The sequence below is a fragment of the Chaetodon auriga genome, chromosome 6 (genome assembly GCF_051107435.1).
Source record: "Chaetodon auriga isolate fChaAug3 chromosome 6, fChaAug3.hap1, whole genome shotgun sequence".
NCBI classification, from domain to species: domain Eukaryota; kingdom Metazoa; phylum Chordata; class Actinopteri; order Chaetodontiformes; family Chaetodontidae; genus Chaetodon; species Chaetodon auriga.
In genome coordinates this window covers 21,662,546-21,686,422 of record NC_135079.1, presented here as the reverse complement: position 1 = coordinate 21,686,422, position 23,877 = coordinate 21,662,546, and the positions used below count along the sequence as shown (strand labels likewise).

The window sequence follows — 23,877 nt, the reverse complement described above, 5'->3', positions numbered from 1 at the left end:
GCAAAACAGAGAAACCTTTATGTGGCCTAAATTAGAAAACATAACTGGAGTTGCCTGCGGTCATTTGCCCACAGTAGCAAGGTCATGTTTTTTATGTCAGATGAAAACCCTCTACATCAGCTTTGCCATAGTTAAAAAGCACTGCAGGAAATTCACACTGACAACCAGCTGTTTGTTCAAACCCTACAACAGGTTGCGAATGCTGAACTTTCATGTGAAATCACTGAGAAAGCTGAAAATGAGTTCCCACATGGCATCAACAGAGCTGCAAGGGGAAATGTGCAAGTGGTTGTCTTTGAGCTCAAATTAGAAAGGCTGACAGAGGAAAACAGGACTACTCACATAAATACTGACAGTAAATGGAAAAGATGTGTAATAGCTGAAATTTGGTGGTGAGAGCAAATTCATGCTTTTACTATTTTAGAAAGCAGTTTGTGACCAGTTCTATTTTTTTTTTCCTAGCCTCACAATGGCCATTGTGTCATGCACATTTGCAGTCATCGCTTCGGTTGTAGAATTTTGGGAAACACACATACATCCAAAAAAAAAAAAAGAACAAATGCATGCCAGGCAAGCTGCACAAGCTTCCTAAAAGTTTCCATGTAAACATCAACTTTATATAAATATTTTAAACACTTCTGTCTGAGTCCGGCCAAAGACAGAAACACAGTAAGTACCCCCTGCATTAGCTACAGGTGCTAACTGGTCAACAGGTATATTGTTGAGTAAGTAGATTCATAGTTAGCTACACTGGCTAATTCAAGGTGCTAATTTCTGTTTGCTTTTGATCAAACTCAGAGAAAAATTTTAAACGTACATAAAACTTTATATTATTATTTGGAAATCTTGAAGAGATTTATGCTGCTTGCCCTGATGTAAACTATGTCAGATTTTTATGTGGTATGTGTAAAGTTAACATGACCCTAACTCAGAATGCCCCCAGTTATGAGGTACAAGGTACGCGATGCCTCAGCACTGTTTTTGCTGCCTATTTTTGCTGAATTTTCGTCACAAATAATTATTATTGAACAGTAGAGCTGAGTGTCCCTCTGACCTCACCAGCTGACGTCTCCCTAACATGGAAATAAGGAACTTGAGCAAAGGTGAAGTATTTCTATTCCCAAATCTTAAACTAGCACATGGGTCACTGAGTGGGAGCGCTGCCTCAACACGTCACAGCTTCCTACACACATGAACATACATAGATACAGGAATAGGAAAAAACTATTTTAAAAAGCAGAACTAAAACAAAGGTTAATTTCACTTACGTAAACTCACTGGGAGGAAACTGTAAGCCCAAACTATGTCACCTTTGGCCATATAAAAAGGATAACCACTGATGTGTGTGGTCTACACACTAAAGGCAAAAACCACAAACTACATGAACCTCCATCAGATATACAGAATTACTTTAAATGTTTATACATTAAGTTGGTACTTGTTTAATGCGCTGAAGTGCAAGCAAACTTTTCAATTATTCTAGAAACAGGAGTTTAGTTGGGTGTCGTAAGAGGACGTGGGCGAAAACTCCTAATCTACTGGGCAATTTGCAACAAGCTTGTGAGCGAGGTGGATAAAATGGGGTCGTTTTTCAAGTTTCCTGAAATGTCGCTGGAGTGCCACAGCTAGGGCCAACAGCATTACGGGTGCATGACCCTCCTCCACGGCCAGCACTTGTACGCAGAGGAAAGTCAGATAACCTTAAAAATGTTTCAAAAAACATGCAACCGATCACAAGACAAGTATCTATGTCACGTTACACTATTTGTCATCCGGGCCATTTAATCTTGCACTCACAGTTCATTTGTGTTCTGCATTTTGTGTTTTCCAGGGAAATATTTGTTAATGATCATACTGTTAGTTTACAGTGGTTATAGGAATAGCTTATCATTCAACCACATCACAACCATGAAAGCGTGATAGCAATTAATAATGCCACATAAATTGTTACAACACAGAAAAAGTTCATTTAGTAGTTTTTCCAGACTAAAGAAGCTCTTATTTATTTATTTTTTTTGTGTAGTTTTAGAAACAGATTTTAACAACCAAACAACTCCACTAAAAGCAAGTTATTGTCTCGTATGAATCATACAATTAAAGTAACACTTTAAAAAAGACAGACTGTGAGCCCACATTGTGTAATCTTGATGAGTCACAGAAAAACTTGCTCTGATCACAGTCACTCTGTGTTTACCGCCTGGGTTTGAACCCACTCATGCTGTATGGGACATCCATTTGTGGAGTTTACAAGTCCTCTGTTCTGGTTGGTTTCCTCCCATTACAGAAGATACATGCATGTCGTGTTTTAGGGGCAGCCTCGCCACTGCCCTTTGGCAGGGCTGTGGGGTCAGAACTGGGCAACCCAGTGCTGCTCTCTCCTCCCAACATGCTGCTGTTACTGCTTGTACTGGTCTCTCCCTTGACAACCAAAGCCTCCTCCTGTTCAAGTTATTATTTATCATACTTGTGACAGCACTTCCTGCCTTGTGCATTATGTATGCTTCATACCTCAGCCATACAGGCCTGGAGAATTCTGTTCTGTTATTCAGGTTCAACCTTTCGCTTTTGAGCATTAGCTGTTAGCTCAGAGGGAAGATGCAGTCCTGAATACTGATCATGTATTTGAATTTTAGGATTACGAATGAACAATCTTCACAGAGATTTTTTTCCCATCATCCTCACTATGAAAAATTCTAACCTAAACAAATGCAGAATCACTGATGCTGAGGTATGGAGACTTTCTTTTCTCAGTGTGTCAAACTTTTACTGATGCTCAGGGGAATGGTGATGGAAAGAAGGAATGGAAAAGCAGGGAGAGAGAGAGAGAGAGGAAGAAATAATTGGTAAATATAGGGGCAAGACAGTAGCAAATGACTGCTGGCTGGCTGTCGTCACCAGTTTGGTGAATGTCGCTATGGAAACGGCCCAAAGTTCAGGCCATGGCAAACACAGGTAAGTGTTTGGGTGAGAGAGAGCGCGAGAGAGGGAGGGAGATACATACAGTACCAGTCATTTGGAAGTGATCATTGCTGACAGATGCTTGTTAATAACTCCCCTCCTGTAATCCCTGAGAAGTTATTTTTCCATTTACCTCTAAATTATTGCATGGATGTATTAAGAAGACAAAACCATTGATTAAGAAGAATAGTTTTACGCTAATTAATTTCTTGATGGAAACTGTCATGTCTGTAGGCCAAATGTGAAGATAAAGCCAGGAGGCGGTTAACGTAACAAGCCTGGCTCTGTCCAAAGTTAAACGATTTCCCTACAAATGCCTCGAAATCTACCTTTAATTGTAATTCTGCTTTCAGCCTTTATGCTAAGCTAAGCTAATTGTCTCCTGGTTCCAGCTCCATACTTAATGCACAGACTTGAGACACTTACACTTACAAGTCCTTAGGGTGTATGAAGTGAACCAGTGGCTCAATAGCTACTCTAGTCGATATAAGTCTACTGTATTTCAAATACAGGTACAGCAGAACTTATTAGGCTGCTTCAGATTCAAGCCTGGTCTTAAATTCATACTGAGGCCATCACAGAGATGTCAAGCCTGTATTGAATATTACAGGTCAGTGACTGGCTGAGCTGCAGATTAATGGTTGGTATCATCTCTCGAGCAGGTTCGTCTTCAGTTCAGACTATCTAGAGTGATGAAAAACTCCAGGATTTTTTGCAGTATGCAGCTTTTTATGATTTTGATTTAATACAGGCAGAGACTTGCAAGAATGGTCATAATCTGGTTGGACTGGAACTAGATACAGAAGGTGTGCTCCCGTTAGAAAAGTAAGTAGCTGTGACACACACACAGGAAAGACATAAGGTCCAGAGTGTATCTATATATTTCATTGCATGTTGCACTCTGCAGTACATTCAGGCTGTTAAAGTGCTAAAGCTGTTATATATTTATGTGCTTGCTTTATGTCCAATACAAATTTCTCTGTGGGACCAATAAAGTCACTTATGAATCTTGGGATGCTCTGTAATCCCTGCTTTCATCTGAAATTACTGAGATGTTAAGGATGTGACAGGGAAAAAGCAATGTCCTCAAAATCTGCAATAGCTATCCAGAGTTATATACAATTAAGAAGCAAATATGTCTTATTTTTATCAGCAATAGTCTCCAGTCACTATTACAACGTCTGCGAGTCACTCACTCATCACTCTTTTGGAAAACAGACGAAATTCTGGAAAATGGTAAATGTGCTGAAACTAGGTCTCATTTGTACATTTCACAGAGAATACTAGTCTTGACGCAGTTTACTGACATTTTAAGGAAGACTACTCTATATTACTAGTGCTTATTTGCTGGAGAACACATACTGTATCTGGCCCTTTAGTGACTCATTTTAGAAAGAAGTACATATTGCCCGCAATGACCTCTTATAGTACAATTTATGAAGAAAGTGGCTGTAAGCATGGATGGAAACCTTCTGAATCCAAGACTTTCAATGTTAGTTAGGAAAAATAGAACTTCAGCCAACTAATGTTTTAACTTACTGACCAATTAGCTCATTTTCCATTCACATTATTTGCAAGAGAGGTCATTATGGCTGCCTAAACAAAGCCTGTTGTAATCTGATAAATCCCATAATTATACAAATTATTTTAAGCACTGTTGGCAAATTTACCTTTTTTTGGCTGATGACTCATTTTAAGTTCCAGTTGGTCTTGTCTAAGGCCTTAAGAATGAACTGGCTGGTCAATCTCAGGCTGTTTGCTGATGTGATTTTCCCATTAGGTGGGTGGACCACAGGGCTCAATACTGGGTCCCCTGTCATTCACATAGAATCTATAGGTTCCATGGTTAACAAACCACTATTCTCAATTGTGCTGATAACAGTAATCTACTCAAGGCATCCTTTATTAATCAGTCGTTTATAACCTGTAGGTCAGACTTTCAGCTGAATTTAAACGGAAATAAGACCTTTCATATACTCTTAAGTTGAGGACACTTGACTATCAGAACTGTACAGGACAACTAAATAAAGTGTTTCACACTTAAGGAACTGTGGAGTCTGACTGGATAAAAACTACGATTTGAAATTAATTACGTTCTACTCATAAATCGGTTAGCTGCTCCTAGCTGGCTCAATGCTTCCTGTTGGATGCATAGTTATGATCTGTGAGTCCAGTCCTCACACCCTCTGTGCTGTTACTGGCTGGGAGCTTCACACCTGCTGCCCAAAGGTTTACACCCAGAAATGACCTGCAGATACAGACGCTGACACACATTTCCCGAGGGTCAAAAGTGATGATTGAGAAGAATTATTTTTGTATGAGTCTATACATTGTTTGTTTTGGGGAAAATCCTACTCATTCTACCTTAAACAAGTACTTTATTTACATTTATGCTGCAGTTGCAGATGAAAATGATGGAGAACTCATTGGCATCTTTATGACAGCGCTCACAACAACACCGTCAAGTGTTTGTGAGTATGTTTTGTTGTAGTTGTCTGTTTGCATTTCATCATTGTTGTGAAAGCAATAAAACCACCAAGTGACCTTTTAACAGACAAGTAGGCACTAGTTTGTATGGGTGATTTTACATTTAGGCTTCAGGTAGTGAACCCTTTATGTCACTGTTATGGCCTTATCAATGAAAAAGCTGAAATCTTTGCGAGAGTGGAGAGTGTGATTTGTTTAATCAATTTTGCTGTTTAATGAAGGGAATAAATTATGAATAAAAGATGATGTATTCAAGATGACAGCATATGTTGATTTCTGAAGCACATATTCATATTTTGTGCTTTGCTTTGATCTTTTACGCATTTATACATTTTGAAATACCAGATTTCTAATAGTTTCTTGTGAACCACAATGCTACTCAGATAAAGTATGTTTATTTGTGTGTGTGTGTGTGTGTGTGTGTGTGTGTGTGTGTGTGTGTGTGTTTATGTGTGTGTGTGTGTGTGAGAAATTGCCATAATTGAGTGCATTGCTGAACCTACTGAAAAATGAAATACAGTTTTTATAATGATGGAAAACTTTGTAGCACACACTCACAATAGTAGTTGTACCTTGAAATTAATTTTATTTCAAGTGAAAAAAGTTTCTGTTTGTGCTTCAGAGAAGATGGATGTGTGTTCATTACACTTTATGAGCTATCTCTCAGTTATCTTGCTTGCCTGCTAACTGTGGGTAGCAGCAAATTGTGAAGTACAGCATATGACTGTAAAACTTAAATCAAGGTATGGGATTCAGAAAAACATAGTTTTATTGTACAACAGAGCAAATTGAAAATAAGATTTTAAACTTTTGAATTGATACTTAGCAATATTTAACGCCAGGTGTAGTTTAGATATGACCTGTATTGATAATTGTATGTTGAATGTAAATGATTTGAATGTGTGGCTTGTCCATAGGTCAGTTTTTTTGTAGCCTATATGGAACATTTGGAGACAAATTCACTGCCAACTCATTGACTGAAAGCTACAGAATGTAAGAGGCATTGTACAGACAGCAGAAAAACCCTATCATAGCTTTAAGATGGAGTCAACAAATCAATTTCACAAGACACTGTCACCTTTTTCCACTGAGCATCTTAACCAAAGCAACATTCACATTATCCGCCTTGTCCTGTTCAGATTTGGTAAACAATCACTGTTTTTTTCATGTCCAATCTTTGTCTGTTTTTGTGTTTTCATATTGTCATCCCTTCTTTAATATTCTCCCCGTCCAAAGGCCATGAACGATTACTGTACATAATCCACGCAGCCTTCTTTCTGACCCCAGCAGATCTGTGCATGTCACCATCCAGGCTCAGGAACTGGAGCAGAGCATGTGATGACGTCAGTTGCACTTTCTGGGTGTGAATCTATCTTCCAGCACTTGAACCAGCTTCCTGTACCTCCCTGGCAGATTCAGTGATCTTTGACAAGCTTCACATGGAAAGGCTTCCTTACTTCCTTATGCTTTTATTGTGTTTTGTTTGGAGCTGACATGATCGCACAGCTGCTTCTCGGGCATGCATAACAACATCCTGTGTCCGACAGTGACCTCTAGTCGATAAGTAGTAACCTATAACATAGCATGATCAACGCCTGTGGAGTGGTATATCTTTTTAATGGTTCACTTCATTTAATCATGCAGAAGGATATAATAAAGACGTGTGAAGACATGTTTGGGAAAATCACATCTGAAAACTTTAATTATTCATGTGTTTTTATTCATCTGGATAAAAGCGGAACCAAAAGGCGCAGCAGCTTCTTCTTTTCCCTCGCCACTTGTATCTTCATCATTGGACAAAAAGAAGATGAAGAAGAGCAGCAAGAAAGCGCCCCAAAAGAAAGCAATGAAATAATGTTCATCAAGAAATAAAGAACTGTTTAATATAAAAAATAGAACCTGTTGTAGCGTGCCTTGCTATCTATTTGTAATAACAGAAGAATAGCACATGCCTCGTTTATGTATAAATACAGAGTAAGAAAGGGAAAACAGCGCGTGGATCACTGTTACCTTGTAATTACAGTAAGAGCAGGAGAACGGTGGATAGTCCAGTCTGCAAACTGAAAGTATAATTTCAGAGCAACAGAGAGAGAACAGCTTTTTATAACCGTCTGCATATCTTATTCTTCTTGTGCAGTTAAGAGAATGAAAATAAATACTGTGTTCCTCTGTAGGTCATTCAAGTTTAGCTATTTTTGATATCCACATATGTGTGTGTGTGTGTGTGTGTGTGTGTGTGTGTGTGTGTGTGTGGTATTATTAGATCACTGTAGTGTGTTATAGATTAGGTCCTCGGACAATAAGCCGTCCATAGCTGTGTGCTTGAGAAAGGTAAGCTTGTTTTTTACTCCAGCCTGCCCCGTATGAGCTGCTGCAGTGCTGGATGAATGAAGAATAGTCCCATTTCTGGACTTATTACAAATCACACCATCACACCATGAAGTAGATGACATATGCATGATAACTCCCTGGAGTGTGGGTGTAGCTTGCCTGCCAAATGCACATGTGTAAAAAATGATTGTCACAACTGCATGAGAAAAAGGAAAAAGCTAAGTATGGTATATATTTAGCTGGAAATAGGTTATACAATATTTAGCCTACTGTCATTGTTGTCCACTCAATTTATCAGTACTGTACCCTGTAGGTACCCAGCACTTACTAAATACTGACTGCATATTTTAATTCTCCTTTCCTCTAAAATTCCAATTGTTTCTCCCTTGTTCCACTGTACCTACATCTAGAAATATTATATATGTACTGATTCGTACACGGAAATTACAACCCGAGTTCAGAGGAATTGCATGGTAAATGTTGAGAAATTACACTTGAAATATTCAGTGTTACCATTGTTTGTCATGTGGGAATGAGGCAGGGAGCTGGTGCAGTTCACACGAGTAATGGCTTCACATTACAAAACTGTTCTGCAGTCGCTGTCGACTGACAGTTTTCAACATGAGGAACTTTGACAGTTCTTCTGGTCTGTTGAAACAGTTGCCAAAATACACATCCAGCTGATTGTAAGTCCAATATTCACTCTCCCTTTTGCCCCGATGCGATGGTGTTCACCAACTCCTGAGAAAAATATCTGCTGCTAAATGCTCCTTTATGTTCACCAGCTAGTTGCTAACTGAGTCTGTCATTTGTTGCTGGGCAAGTGGTGTTAGGTGGGTTTATCAGAACTTCTTTGTTAACAACAGCTATGTGCTGCTGCTGCTGCTGGAAATGCTGATATGAGCCAACCAAAACAATAAGCTGAAAGAAGCTAAAATGCTACATGAAGCTGAACTTCACAAAATCAACATTTTATCCATTGTTCATGCAGAAATATGGATTAATATGGCTTTAAAAATAGAGTCTCAGCTTTTACAGTTTGCCATCTGCATGGGCTGACTACCCTTGCTTTGTCTGTGAGCAGGCAGACTGTGGCCAAATAGCACAAGGCCCTGTTCCAAACTGTCTCTGTTCCTTCCTTTGATTGCAACAGAATCTGTGTGTACCCACCCTAATCAATGCTGCCAGCTGCACTAGTTGCATCTCGAACTCTGCATTTTGAATCCACTCAGTCGTACGCACACTTTGAATTCACCACATGGGAGGCTGAGAATAGAAAGAGAATGAGGAGGAAGTCTAAAATCAGGTTAAAACGGAGCACCGAGCCGCAGCTCCTGAACCTCAGCACCTCACTAATTACCGTACAGGGCTTCCTCTCATCCTCTGTCCCCACCCCTCCCCTCTCAACCTCACACACACACGCACACTCATACTGACTGAGGTCAAAACATGGCCTGTAGTCCATGCAGGTAATGAGAGACCATGTGTGCAGCTCCAGACATATACTGTGTGGTCCTCACATGTGCTCGTTTGTTTGAGTTTCATCCCCGTTATCAGTGTGCGGCTCGTTCTTCTCCTGAATTTCTAAAGCCATATGTTTCAATTACGTCTACCACATCTGACACACACACGCGACTCCACCCAAAGCACCTCTTTCCGACCTCACACGAGAAGTAGATTAGGGCCTTTGGGAGACAGAACAGGAGGGCACCTCTAGGGCAGACAGAGTGGCAACACAACTACAGCTGCAGCTAAAGGGTACATATACCATAGAAAGAGAACTGCTTTAGTTGCAGAATAGAGCTAGAAAACAGTCAGTAGTCCTAATGATGTAGGTGTCTATGAATTAATCAGTTAACAGGGAAGATGATGGACAGCACACACACACACACACACACACACACACACACACACACACACACAAACACAGTTTCCAAATATAAACCTCTGACTAGAAGATTAACTCAACCAAACCCAAATCCTCCTCTCTGCATCCTCTCAGCAGAGGTAAAGACAGGACCAGCGGTGAAAACATAATCTCTCCATGTACACACAGTCCGTTCTCAATGACCTGCCAACAGCAGCAGGCAGGCAACCAACCCCCTCTTCAACCCCATGCACACACTCACACACACACGCGCACACACACTCACTATCCACTGCACAGCTGTCCACCCTAAATGTAGCTTTAGTGAGATGCACATATTTCAGCAAAATGAATATAATCCAGAGTAAATATCGTTCAGCCAATCTCATTTAGATGGATTACAAAGAGGAACAGTTCCCGTTCCAAAACCTCCTCCAAAGAGCCCAATTTGAACATGCTGATACTCTAATCTTGGGCGGTTCAGTTTACATTAGTGAACATAAAGTAGTCATTCACCAAAGCCAGAGGTTAAATACCAGCATTTGTAAACATCTCTTTAAGGAAGAAGGTTCAGATGGGCACTTGGGTATTTACATGGAAAGTTATTTCAATCTAATTTCAACATTACATTATAATTCGTATTTTTAGAACACTGGTAAATTGAAAGCAGGTTTTTTTTTCTTTCAGAAAAAACTTTTTTAGAGAAGAAGATCTTGTTTCTACTTTGGCACAGTGCAAAACTGATTCGGCCCAGAGGACAGGCTGTTAACATGTTCTACTCTCCTCTTATCGTGGAGAAAACCCACAACAGCCTCCTCCAATAAATGTCTAAATGATGTGACTGTATTGAACTGGTACAACTCCTTTAATCAAATAACTTAAAGAAAGAAAGCATAAAGGATTTATGATGATGTACCCCGATTTCAAGATTTTATATCATAACAGAATAAAATAAATATATATTCTGCAGCAGAGAAGCAGCTGCTGTTGTGTCTGTGGCTGCTGGAGGACGGAGCTCCAGAGCTCCACATCCAAAGAGGAGACTGTGCTCAGCTGACATGCATAGTTAAAAAAGGGTGCATCTACCCTAATGAATCATGAATTTAATGCAATATCAAACACAGCCAAGATGCTAACCAACAGGTGGATGCTAAGTCTGGCAAAATGTTAAAATGCTCACAGTGGGTCTGCAGCCGTGACGTCAAAGTCTTGAAAGTTCACTTTCAGTGAGGTGTGTGAGGCCTTTCTGCTGTTTTTCACTATTTCTGTCACAGTTGTGATTATAGAGCCTCTTTCAGCTCAAAATGTTGGAAAACTCTGAGGGCAGCATAACAGTGAGGCTAACTGGAAAGTATAGTTACTGCTGATCAAATATTACTCCAATACGAGTGAAAGTTGTTCAGTTAAATCTTTACTTGAGTATTTGCTTTCAAAAAAAGTATTCAAAGGTACATTTTCTTTTCAATGTGTTGTATTGCTGCCACAGTACATTTACAGAACCTAATGACTCAAACAACCTACTGAATGCACTGACTTGCTTGTAAAAGCTGTACAATAAAACGCTCTTAGAATCTGCTGTTCACTGACTTCACTCCCTGTGTGTGTGTGTGTGTGTGTGTGTGTGTGTGTGTGTGTGTGTGTGTGTGTGTCGAGGAGCTCAGCACTAACACAGAGAGCAGGAGAGAGGCTCCAGTGTGATAATAAGTTCCACCAAAACATTGAAAAGTACTGAAAAAAGAAGATGTCTGAGTTTATCAGTACTCAGGTTTCTAATAATTTAATCCTGGGCCCTATGCATATTAACAGTACTGTGTTCACAAGATTAAGTCTGAAAGGACTTTAATCAGTGACATTAACTCTGTTAGTTAACTATTAAAAAGTAAATGAATTTGCCCAGTGCTGGGGCAAATCCAAGTGTCATGTGATTTGACAGAGGGTGTATAGCATAAAAACTACAAGTGCTACATGCACAGACAACATTGTTTAAAATGTTATTCTGAAATTAAACAAATGTTTACATACCTCAGCATGCCCTCTCAGGTTTCTCCTTGTTTGTAGGCAGTGATGAGCCAACATTTCAAACCATTATCAGATGTGTCTGACAACCACCAACATGAAATCATGAGCAGCAAAGCAGCAACCTGCTACTGTGAGCAGCACTTTTCAAAACTGACTCCCACAAAGAAACAGCTGAGAGTAGCATCATTATCATCATCACAACCATCTGACATCAGACACCTCACCAAAGAGAAGCAGTTCCAGTCAACACAGAGCTTAGTGTGATACATGTGTTCAATAATTTAGTATGGCCAGGGGGCCATCAAGAGGGGCCAGGACAAACACTGATACAATTACTGCCCCATTGCATATGAATAATAAGCTGCTCACATGCGCCCAATCACCCAGACATCACTGACACCACCCCATGTGCCACCCCTAGGAAGAATACTGGGGGCGCCACTGAGTGTGGCCCCCAACGGATGTTAGAAAATTGAAATGGCGTGACAAAATGTCAATATTTGACGACCTGAGACTGAGAATGGGTTGTTTGGATCTAAGAGTTTGGTGGCGTGATGCTGTTTTTGGATCGAGATTTAAGGCAAATGTTTAGGAAACAGCAGTAACAGTACTTTCTTTCCATCTCTGTGAGTGTCACATTTTGAACTGTCAAGCAATTTTGGTATGAGAGCTATTTCTGTTTTAGTCCGATCGATCACATTGATCTGTTTTGAATTTTAATGCTTTCTCTGTCTGAGATTTTTTCAGTAGACTTTGATGATCCTCCATCAGCGCTGACAGAGTGTCACTGTTGAGTTATGGCACACGCAACTTCTATGAAAATGTGGCAAAAGTTTCTGGATGTTTTTCAAAGAGCTGACCACAGCGGAGTAGCAGACCTGCTCTCAGCGATAAATCAGAGATAAAAGCTGTCATTATATTAGACTCATTTGCCTTCACTCGTCTGACTACAAACCTCCATAATGAAATATTTAATACTAGTTTACGTGGAGACTCCAATGTAATGTATTGAATTGTGTAAGACGCTCAGGAGCAGCATGGCAGGGTACTGAAAGATGATGTGCATGAGGACACACTCAGCCAGCATTAGCAGTGAGCAGTGAGCAGCGCTGGAAGGACAACAGTTCAACCGATGGTCACAGGACCTCCTCTGCTCTTCTATCTGCCCCTCAATTGGATTTAAAATTATAACAGCAGGATGACTTATAGAACAGGCTTGCAGAGAAGGGACTGTGTGTCTCTCTCTATGTGTGTGTGTGTGTTTCTGTGGAACTGTGTGCTACTATGTATGACGCATGAGATAATTTATATAATCTCTATGTGTCACAGAGCACAAGTGAGGTTAATGTGTATCCAGTGTGTTCGTGTATGTGCGAAGTCATACTCCCTGCAGCAGACAGCTGACCTTGGGTAGGTTGTCTGCTTGCTACTCTTTAGATCCTGTTACTGTAACTCCAAACTTCTATTTATGCATTGGAATGGTTGTATGCATACGTAAGTGCTTTGCAGACTGGGAGTGCTCCTGTCCAGACACACATCCTGCCACATAACCACGTCCCTGTCCTGTTCTTTTTCGGAAAAAGGAAGAAAAGCTGAGATAGCTACAAACCAGTAAAAACCAGAGAGAGACGTTTCAGGTGGGATATGACTCTATGCTGCAGCAGTCAGTCAAAATTTGATTTGTATGGTATTGAATGTGACAGGCTTCACTGACAATACGCAGGGCAGTGGAGCCTGGTGAATATCTGGTTGAATATTTATGAAACACCTGGCAGTGTGTTTTTTCAGAGCCCTCTGAGACAAAATAATGATTTTGGATTAAATAAATGAACATTTGACTGTTGATAATGTTTTCTGGAGCTATAATAATGCATTTTTTACTTAAATGTTAACATTCTTTACTTCAAATGATCTAGATAGGCATGTCTGAGTTGTTTTTTTTTTCTGTAATTCAGCATAACTCAAAGCTGCAACGACCCATATTTTTATATGACCAATGGGCCTGTGTGTAAAGGAAAATGTGACGCTCATAGTGGAAAACCCACAGGATCATCAACCATCTTTGCAGTTTTGGCTCTCATCTCTCCCATCAAGCTGTTTTCTCCAGCAGCAAGTAAAACATTCAACTTCACATGACCTGCTCGGCTCCAAACAGCAAACACGCAAAGTTAACAACTAGCTGGTGAACATGGTGGATAATTTAGTAGCTGGGAGGCCAGCAAAGCTGAACAACTGAGAACAGTGGACTGACATTCATCAAGTGGCCAGAAACGTGACTTCAATTGAATGCTTGGTTCCTCCATGTCTACTGAATGTGTAAACAGACAACTGTAAGCTAACATGTTAGCCATACTAGAAAAAAAAGATTGATTTCGCCTGTAAAGAGGTTGAAATGTACATTTGTTAGCAAACATGCAAACTGCTTGTGCTCATACAATGTATTCTGGAGTCTGTTCAAAGATAACAGGGCATCTAATGTGGCAACTGTCTGGTTCACCTCGTGGTCCGCATTGAAAATATCACTGACTGATCAGGTAACATGAACGTGAATATATTATTCACTGGAGTGATCAAGTGAGACACCACTGGCATTGTCAGCTGAACAGGTGCAACCCGACAAAATCAATTACCTTTCCTCAATAGCAGAACGTCTCCAAACACAGTAAGTGAGCCATTTTCATTTCTTAACCAACTGCTGTCCAGATGGATCTCATAATGATATATTATGATAAAAGCAAGAAACCCTCTCCATTTGTTGCAAACTAGTTAATTATTTAATACCCTAAATGCAAACAAAAAAGACAATATCATGTCAGCAGGCTGTGGGAGAGGGAAATGTGACAGCTGCTGTCCTGTTTCACATTCTTGGCAGAATTGACTGACTCAGGGTCAGTTTCAAATCATTTTTCTTCGAGGCATTTGACCAGAGTAAAGAAAACAGAGCTAAATATCATCTCATGAGAACGGGGTTTCAGGCTGTGTCCATCTCTCGGCGTTAGAGCACTGCACTTCTTTGGACAATGCCCAACCAAAAGCAATAGAATTTAGCAGACATCCACCCATGCTGCCATGCTGGCAGGTTCACATGCCAGCATGGCAGCATGTATGGATGTAGGGAACGAGATAGACAGATGGAGGATACAAAGAAGACGGGCGGATGCCAGACATAAGAGGGTGGAGGGGGAAGAGAGAGAGATGAGAGATGCACTGTAAAGGCTGGGCACCCACATGAGGGCAGGATGAAAAGATGAAGCTCAGACATTTGGAGTAGAAATGAAAGAGAGAAGGCAAGTGAAGAGGGTGGAGGAGAGATTGGTAAGTGAATGTTAATACATGGTCTGGTCTCTAATCAGCATTACAGGGTCTAATTAGAGCTAAAGTAGCCACATTCTGTAATCATATGTCGCATCTGCATGTATATATGCAGTATGTGCTGCCTTTTAAACACAGCCTACAGATTCTGGTTTAGGGTGGGTGCATTCTCCGGCCCCGAGGCCCATCTTTTGAAGTCAGTTCGGTTCATACTTTGTTCAAAAATCCTATTTTTACGGAGACAGGTGAAACATTTAGGTGATGGGGTGAGTTCTTTCTATCTCATACAGCTTACTGTGGTTATTAATATACTGGTATCAGCATAAAAATAACAAGAAATCACAGTACAGAGATGGTCACGATACTACTTGGGTTAAGGAGAGGAGGGAGAGTGAGAACAATGTTTAGTTGCTTTCATCTCTGAGAGCGACATGAGAATATCTAGATCAACCTGATGTTTGTGTGTTAAGTACAGAGCAGGAGTCAGGACCGGTTTAGCCTGGCCTGGAATAATGTAAAGTCTTCAAGCAATAATCAGGTGTCCATATGAGCACTGAAACAGGTTTCACTCCCTCACTATGTCATCAGTCCTCCTTTTCATGCTGGACATTAAGAAGACCCTTATTGGTGTATTTTCAGTGGAGGTGAAGGGGGACAAATTAGTCCTGTTCAAAACTAGATTTCAAAGTTTGTCTTGATGCAGAGTGAAGCATCAGCGGTCAGTGCGTGACAGATTGAGTGGATAGCTTTCTTTTTTGTGTAAACTTGCATATTTGTGTTACTGTTCACCCACTGAAGCTCAACATGGAAACACAAAGAGGACATTTTGTTCTAAAATGGCTGTAACATTGGAAGGAAACCAACTGAGACTGCTGAAGCCTCTTATTATCTTCAGATATACTTTGAAATACATTTTCGCACAGAATGAAGCGCGTCAGGGAGAGTTCTCTTCACGACTGGTATGAACAAGAGGAATGATTACAGCAAGCAAAACCTTTGTTGGTATTCATACGGCCACCAAATTCTTTTATGCCAGACTTGTAAAACTGTGAATCTATTCTTTAATTTGCTTGTTCACCAGAGAGGACTGACAAGTTTTTCTTTAATGTCCGGCTCTGGACATATTTTAGGCACAACCAAATTTTTAATGACTAAGTTGAAAGGTCAACTGAAACATTCAGCCTTTTTATCTGTTTATGTTGCAACATGAAGACTGGACAATTTTGATATTGACTTCAATAAAAAATTGCAACACAAAATCAGTTTTTATGTTGCTATAAAAGAAAATTTCTCTGCTGCACTAAGTCCACATTTTTTAACAAATGTGGCTTTAGTTAGAACTTCTTTAGAAGCCATCATTTTATCCAGATTAAATGACTTCTTTTTGCAGTGCGTACACAGCGACATGCTGACCAGATGTGGCCTTAAGTAGGCCGTCCGTCCTAACAAAACGTAGAGGATCAGGGTGACAATCCTATGAAATAGCTAATCCCAAAGGCTTTCAGTGAGCGTCTGCCTGTTTGATCTGCTCTGCACTGTAACTGACAGACGCCATATCACCATTCCATGTGCAGTGTGCTTGGCAGGCAGTGGAAACCTGCACCCTGAGAGCCTTCAACTTGAAAATTTGACTAATTTTTCCTTTCACACCATGAGGTGTCTTCTGAGGATCGTTTGTGAAGCAGTCACACCTGACTTTTGAATTGTTTTTCTGATTCTTGTGGACACAATAACATGAATGGGAGAAAGAAGAAAGGATGTTTTCTTGCTAGATTTGAATCTATATTACTGCTATTCTATAGTAACAGATTGGTTCTCACAGTCTGTAGTGCACAGTGGTCCCTGCATACATTGTCTGCTTGCATATGCGCATGTGTGTCTCGCTGTGTGCCCTTTTTTTTTCCTGCTAAAAGCTTTAGTTCAACAAAGAGCCAGAGCTGGCTGTACAGACGAGGTCACACTGGATGATTTTTCTGAAGCTTGACTTGACTGTACAAACCATCAGAAGCCTGCCAGTGTGAGCCATGGAAGGAAAAGAGCAAGAATAATACGGCAAATGTATGTAAGCAACTAAAACATACGTAACCAGATGAAGCAACAAACCTGCCAACAACGTTTTGCATCTGTTCATCAAATTACACATTAAGTATTATTTTACAGTACAGCATACTGTCCTGGTGCCAGAAAAGTCTGTTTTAAAAGAGAGTCAGCCATTGCAGCCGCATTTCACACCCTGTTTGCATCTTCACGGTTTGAAATTAACAGCATAAACCCACAGGTATCACACATCCTTCAAGGTTTGCAGTGGCTGATTCAAAAGACAACAGGCCTCCACTCAACTGCCCACAGCTCTCTCATCTCTGCTGTAGACCACTCGGTGCTGCACTGGGCAACAACTTGAGGACAGATAGAGACTTCAGCTTTAAAATGAGATGTGAAAAAAGGCAATTTGCTGCAGTCTGAATTACCTTTGTGTGCTTACTTTGGATCAGGCTTCTTGGCTGACCATGGCTCTAAGCAGGAAACACTGCCCTCCCATGCTGCAAGTGGTGGTTACAATATACTCTATTCAAGTCCATATGGGAGCACCTAGTGGAGGAGGGGAGAGGAAATAACAGAGATGCAGCAGAGTGTGTCTTTGTATCCCTGTTGAAGATGCAAGATTGCTCATAACGGAGCTTGACATGTTCATACTATATGCTAATCTGGAGCAGAGGTTCCAAAATGTGGGGTACGAGGACACCAGAGAGTCCTTGAGGAGCAAGAGGAGTCCTTGAGGGGTTCAGAGGAGTTCCCAGCCAATGGACGAATGTTTTCATTTCATTGAAATGTGATTCGCTACATATTGACCCAATTATGCAAAGAATAAAAATAACTGTGATCTGAGGTATCACTGCTGTCACCATGTATGTGCAGTAGACAGTCAAATACCAAATCAGGTCCACCTATAAAACAGCAATGTCAAGTCCATTCTAAGGAGAGGATTAAGTAAGTTGCTAAGAACTTAGTGGTAATGCAATTTAAAGCCAGGCCAGCAGCATGACTCTAAGGATGGCAACGTTTATTGATATGTTGGTCCGTCGCTTTGGTCCAGACTGATATATCTCAACAACTACTGGAATGACTGTGATGACATTTAGTACAAACATTCGTGAAGACCAGAGGATGACTCCATCCTACTTTGGTGATCCGCTGACCTTTCCTCAAGTGCCATCATGACGTTTACATTTGTAGTGAACTCTCTTGCCAACTACTGAACAAGCTGTCACAAAATCCCATGCTCTCCTCAGGATAAATTAGAACAACTTTAGTGACTTTTCATCCAACACTATCATATAGTCAAAATTTTAATTTGTCAAATACTTTGGTTTATGCCTAAAAAAAAACTAGCAATAATTCATTTCAGTCCATGAAATGGTAAACATACTCACTAAGTATCAGCATTGTCAGTGTAAGCATATTAGCATGCTGGGGTTAGCATTTAGCTCAAAGGACTGCTGTGCCTCAGTATAACCTCACAGAGACGCTAGTGAGATAATGTCTCATGGAGCATCAAATCTTCAACTTATCAGTATTTTGTCTTAACAATGTTTTCAGCTGAACGTGACAATGTCGCGGTCAATGACATAAAACCATCTATGAACCTCAAATTTAGAGGCTGTAATTCACCAAATTTCCAATCAAAATGTTGCCTAAGAGTTAACACTTGTAGGGCAGTCGTGTGTTGATCATGGAAATAAATCATCTATCAATGAAACAGCCCAGCTACAAGACCTGTTGATGACAAACATCCATCTTTTTGAAGTGTCCTTTAAACAAAATGTGCTTTCTGTAGTGCTCTCTGACCTCTGACCTCCCCGTGAAGAGGGACGGGATAATTCCCTTTAGGGAATGGATACAATGAGAAAAACTAAAATCTTTATCCCACCACAAATGGAGCTCATCCATAGATCACAGGGTCAGCGGCTCAATCCCCATAAGTATTTCCTTGGGCAAGACTCAAACCTCAAATTTCTCCTGATGGTAAGGCCAGCACCTTGCATGGTGGCTCACTGCTCTCGCTGTGTGTGTGTGGCAGGATGAATTTGGGTGAATTAGAGGCAAATTGTAAAGCACTTTGGATAAAAGCTCTATATAAATACATCTGTTTAGCATTTTATAAATGATATGCGCATCCTCTGGGCTAATCGAATACTTAGTATAAAACTGGACATGGTATTAACCACAGTTACTCTGTCTCATCCAGTACTGTACACAGTTAAGTATTAACAAGCATTGCTGATGTCTCTCCACTTGCACACGGGTGGAGAAACCAGATCCTGCACTATCAGGTGTCACTGGACTCCAGGACCTGTCGGAGAGCCCCACCCAACCTCCCACCTGCCTGCCCTATTGACCTGCCAGCTCCACTCAACCACCCGCTCTGTCATGAACAGAAACCCAGTCTGGACACTCAGGGGCCACGTTTGGAGCATGTGGATAGAGAGGAGGGTTTGGGGTTGACCTTTTCCTGAACAACAGAGAGGCTATTGGATGTCGAGGGTCCATGAAAAGGCCATCAATAGATAGGAAAAAAAAATCAACCGCACTGCGATTTCCTTGTGTGCCAAATCAATCAATCCATCAATCAATATCCAGCGCCGATCATACAGGGATAGAAAAATGAGCATGTCACTTGAATTAAAACACGTGTCTGCCTTCAAGGGCTGAGGTATTGAGAATCAAAGCTCTCAGCATCCACTGAGTTTAATAAAGACATCAGACATTTTCTTTGAGAAATTACAGATCTAAAAAATCTCACACTTCAAAAACCATCAAGCATTAACAGCCACTCATCAAAGAGGTTAAGATGACATTTTTCATTTCAACATATCAAACAGAAGGTGATGATTTAACAATCAAACTGCCAAACGAGGAGACGTCATGCATGCCAGACTGAAAAGGTTAGTCTCAAGATCATGTTTAAAGATGTGGGCATATTGTGAAGCCTTCTGCCTCTTTTGGCAGGGTGTTAAATAACTGACAGAATGAAAGACAAACATTGTGCATTAACTAAAGGTACAGGATTACTCTAATACAGAGATAATTGGGTAAATGTGAGAAGAGCTGGGCTACAGGCCCAGATCTAAGTCCACTGGGAGAGGCACTAAACTCAATTTAAAGAAAAAAAACTGCTCTCCATCCACATTCATTCAGATCCTCCATGAGCACTCTAAATGTATATCATGTGCTTTTGCAGCGCTGTCATGATGTCAGCAATGTCACCTTTCACATATCTGCCTGTGTGCTAAAATGTCAAGATGGGTTCACTTCAGAGGCACAGAGAGCTCGAGCTGCACCCTGCGAGCGCCCGGGTGGCCCCTGTGCATCTTGTGGAGGCTGAGTGGAAAGTTCATATAGACTAACGCTGATCTTCAAAAACACTGGATTCTTCCAGAATCAACACAACCACAGTGTAATATCAGGAAGCAAATAAGAAAATTTGTACATTTTTGACACTAGCTGCAAAGAGCAGTACACCAATTTACCATATTGTATGAGGTTCACTTTACTCAGCCTGTGAAAACTGGTGTGTAATGTCGTTTGTGTCCATGAAAAGGAGTTTTCAAGTTAAGAATAACCCAGATGATGTCACAGTGATGTCATCAGGGTTATCTTGGTACATATTTTTAACAGAGCTTGGGATACATAAACTGGAAGTGTAGGGTTTGAAAGAAGAAGACATTTAGGCAGCAGCAAAGGTCTGAAGAAAGGAGCTGTCTAGCTGCATTATGGGTAATGTAGGATCTAGCTTTTTTTGAGTCTGACCGTTACTAGAAAAACTAAAAGTCAGGATATCTCAGACTGTGTTGCTTTCATTTTGACTAAGTCTGTCTCTTGTGAGTCCCAAACCTTATTGCGCTGCAGTACTGAATTGCTGGAGTACCCAGCATGTTGAAAAATGCAAGACAATAAGAACATTTGCACATTTTTCACACAGAAAATCAACAAAATGGATGGAAAAAGTCATTTTAAAATATGACAGAAAAAGGTTTGAAACACTGAAATGGAATGTATTCCAGTGCCACATTACTTGGTTTGTGTTTGGAGGAAAGCAAAATCAACGTGACAGTAAAGCTAATTGCAGTTACTTCCCTCTCAATGTACATATATGCGTAGATGAAGGGAAGACAATTGCCAAGGCAATAAAACTGGAGTAGTAAAGGAGAGGAAGAAAGGAGGAGATGAGAGGAAGGGTAAGGCTGGAGAGGAGGAGAGGAAACGAGGAGAAGGCAAGAAAGGAAAATAGAACAGAAAAGATAAGGGGAGAAAAGAGCAGATGAGGGAACACGAAAAAGAGAGAGGAGATGCAGGGAGAGGAGGAAACGAAGAGGAAAGCAAAAAGCAAAAAGCAAAAGAGAGGAGAGAGAAAGTGGGGAAAGGAGTAGAAGAGAGGCAAAATGGGGGAAACATAAAAGTGAAAACAGGTAGAAAGAAGAAAGGAGGGGAGAGGAAGCGAGAGAGGAGAAGTGGGAAGACGAGGAAACAGCAAAAGGAAACAAGAATGGTAAAGAGAAGAAAGAGGAAATGGGAGAAGAAAAGAGGATGAAAAAAAGAATAAGAAGAGAGCAAGGAGAGGAGAAGAGAGGCTGGCCGGGCCACACCTAGATGTGCTGTTGACTCAGAGAAGCAACACCTCAGAACAGATTCACTGTACTTTCTCCCACAAACTGTGATAGTGTCTCTGCCAGCAAGAAACACAGGAGCAGCTTGACCACTAACAGGCCGGTCCCTGTATGTGTCCTGTTGTAAACCAGTCAAACCATAAAGCCACTACATGTGGGCAGTGTGTCAGCAAGGGAAAAAAAAAACAAAAAAACAAAACTGAACTGACTAGACACTACAGAATTCAGTTCATTTGAGATTATAAGTATATAATGGTGTTGCTTGAATCAGCCCTGGGTAACCAGTGTGTGTATTCGACACCCCCACACACCCACACACACATACACCCACGTACACACACACATACACATACAAAGAGGGAAAGATTCAGAAATAACAATAGAGAGAGAGAGAGAGAGAGAGAGAGGAGCATGTTTTATATTTGTGTTTTTATTCAGTTGCATTGAGTTGCTGTTGTGATATGAGGTAAAGAAAAAAGAGTGTGTGTGTGTGTGTGTGAGAGAGAGAGAGAGAGAGAGAGAGAGAGAGAGAGAGAGAGAGAGAGACATATAGAGACAGAGAGCATCTCGGACCATTGGATCATGCAAATATGAGTCAAATGTTTTACCCCAGGCAGGCACAGGGCAAGATTTAGGCGCGGCTGGAAGACTTGCCTCAGCGGACACACACGGTCTGATGATTACAGACGGCAGGGATATATCTGTACTATTTCACAAGCAAGAGTGAAACGATCTCAGTGGAAAGAGATCACATATGATTTAATAACCCAGGGAAGGTGTAAAGTCTCCATCCCTGCAGCTTTTCGACACGCTGAACTGGGAAATAGAAAAAGAGGCGACTTACTTGTTGGAGATCTCTCCCACATGGGCTCAAGGGACGTGTAAACGGTGCTGATTGTTTTCTCTCTTCTGTACCCTCCGTATCCGCTTATTAACGATTTTTGCCGCGGTGAAATCCAGCGTCCACGGACCAGCTGATGGCTGCAGACCAACCGAGCGAGCGACTGGCTGGCTGACTGAGCGGAGAAGAGAGGCGAGAAGAGTTGTCTCTTCAGCACCACAGCGCTCCGAACAGCTCCCGCTGACGTCACTGCCTAGCTACGACGCCACGCCCACTTCCCTAGCGACCGCCTCTGGGCAGAGAGAGGGGGAAAGAGAGAGAGAGAGAGAGAGAGAGAGAGAGAGAGAGAGAGAGAGAGAGAGAGAGTGAAAGAGACGAGAGAGAGGGTAAGAGAGAGATGACAGAGAGAGGGGGAAAGAAAGAGAGAGAGAGAGAGAGGGAGAGAGAGAAGAGAGGGTGAGAGAGGGAGAGAGAGAGAGTGAAAGAGAGAGAGAGAGAGAGAGAGAGGAGAGAGAGGGTAAGAGAGAGATGACAGAGAGAGGGGGAAAGAGACAGAGCGAGAATGAGTGAGAGAGAGAGTGAGAAGAGAGAGATGAAAGAGAGAGGGGGGAAGAGAGAGATGAGTGAAGAGAGAAAGAAGAGAAAGAGGAGAGAGAGAAATTGAGAGAGAGAATAAACAATGCTGACGTAGATATATTAAAAGATTTATTTATTTATCCCGGGGCAATGACTTAATAATTCCTAAAGTATTCAGACGTCCTTGGAGCATCATTGGTCAGAGCAGGATACTGGTGAAGATGTTCAAACCTTCCATGACTGTGAGCACCTCCAAGGCTGTGTCCACATGACTGCCTCTTCACTCATTCACTGCTCTCACACTCAATAATTCACTCCATATTGAGCAGTGAATTGAGATTTTGGATGCTTATGAATCATCATCATCACAAATGAAGCCAGTTCTGGCTCAGTGGGTCATTACCACAACGTGTAAGAGAGAAAATGTTTTTTTTTTATTTCAATTTAGGTGAACTGACCCTTTAAATATCAGTTTTCGTTTGTGTGAAGTGCAAACACCAGAACAGTACAAAAAGCATAAAACAATGCAAACATGAACAGAGGATTACACATCTGTGATTGGTTCATTGGGATCCTCATTTGTTTTGCTCAATGGGAAGTTATGGGAATGTTTGAGTGAGTTTAAATGTAATCAAACAAATCACTCACAGTCTGTTTGGAGGTGGAGTCAGCTGAGCTTCAGGCATGGTGCTCTTTGCAGTTACAAGTGGTGTTGACTCATTGAAGTGATGTATTATATCTTAAGACAGACCCCCCAACAGATACATCACTCCCTCTGAGAACAAATATATAGTTTTCTGCATGAAACGTATGTCAGGGAT

The 23,877-nt window shown here is 41.1% G+C and overlaps 1 protein-coding gene across 1 annotated transcript in view; it reads right to left on the bottom strand.

Moving 5' to 3' along the window:
* smpd3 (sphingomyelin phosphodiesterase 3) overlaps positions 1–22,712 on the bottom strand; it is a 71,220-nt gene extending 48,508 nt beyond the window's left edge. Inside the window, exon 1 of the mRNA XM_076733139.1 lies at positions 22,484–22,712. The gene's annotated coding sequence lies outside the window, so the exon portion shown is untranslated. The remainder of the gene's footprint in view (positions 1–22,483) is intronic.
* Between the last annotated feature and the right edge of the window lie 1,165 nt (positions 22,713–23,877).